The 950-nt window shown below is 39.7% G+C and overlaps 1 protein-coding gene and 1 long non-coding RNA gene across 12 annotated transcripts in view; both read left to right on the forward strand.

Moving 5' to 3' along the window:
* MYRIP (myosin VIIA and Rab interacting protein) overlaps positions 1-950 on the forward strand; it is a 316,186-nt gene that overhangs the window by 127,530 nt on the left and 187,706 nt on the right. The window lies entirely within an intron of this gene.
* The window catches only part of LOC146768213 (uncharacterized), a 38,478-nt gene that overhangs the window by 4,227 nt on the left and 33,301 nt on the right, over positions 1-950 (forward strand). The window lies entirely within an intron of this gene.

Genomic DNA, 950 nt, shown 5'->3' on the forward strand with positions numbered 1-950 from the left:
AGTGTAGACAACTGACTTGCCCACAGGCAGAAACATCACCATGTCTTGCTTGATGTTGTGTCTTTCATAGCTGAGTTGCTGAATATCAACTTTGCTGCCTTTATTTATACAGTCACATTTTCAGTTGTAGTAAAGACAAATAATGCAGTGATTTGTGATCAGTTTTCCATAAGTGTTTAATTTGCAGAAAGAAAATGAGATGTCTGTGCTCACAGGGGTGCCCTCTCTACTCTGGTTGTTCTAATTACCTTTTTAGCCTAAGAATGAGTAAGGGATTAGGACTGAGACTTGTGTAGATGATTATGAAATTGTTTAAATTGATTTTACCTGCTTTATTCTTCTTGCTCGTTTTGCAGCATATCCTATTGTAGCATGAGTAGGCCTGTGAAGAGGCTTCTGAAGAAACAAATTCTCATACTTGACAAAACTCAGAAACCAGTTTGACACTCTCTTGTCAAACTACAGTAGACTTCGGTGTTTTTACAGTATGTGTCATGGGTCTTGTAGTGGATAAAATATTGAACTCCTTCCAAAGCTTGTTAATCAAAATATTGTCCGTGTGAGTCATATCAAACTGGCAAAATACCAGGACAGACATTTGAGTAGCTATCTGTTGATTCTACGTAGCAGTCCTTGTTCCTCCCTCCTGTGGCAGGCTTGTACCAAATACCTTAAACCAAACAAAAACCAAGCAAAAAAACCCTCCTGTCTGTCTTCCCTCCTCTCCTTCCTTCCAAACAATGCCATTTTATAGCTGCTTTCCTAGTGAGGAAAGAGCAGGAGACTGGTCTCATTGTGCCAAGCTTCAGAGTTCCAGCAGATGAACTTGTTGATCAATACCTTAATTGCTTGAAGTGATTTCAAAAGGTCGTCTTTCCTGCCCTTCACTCTGAAGAACAGTGTGGGGGAAGCCCAGTATGCTGACTTTCTTTATTTTTTTATTTGAGCAG

The sequence above is a fragment of the Lonchura striata genome, chromosome 2 (assembly GCF_050655825.1).
Source record: "Lonchura striata isolate lonStrDom1 chromosome 2, ASM5065582v1, whole genome shotgun sequence".
NCBI classification, from domain to species: Eukaryota; Metazoa; Chordata; class Aves; order Passeriformes; family Estrildidae; genus Lonchura; species Lonchura striata.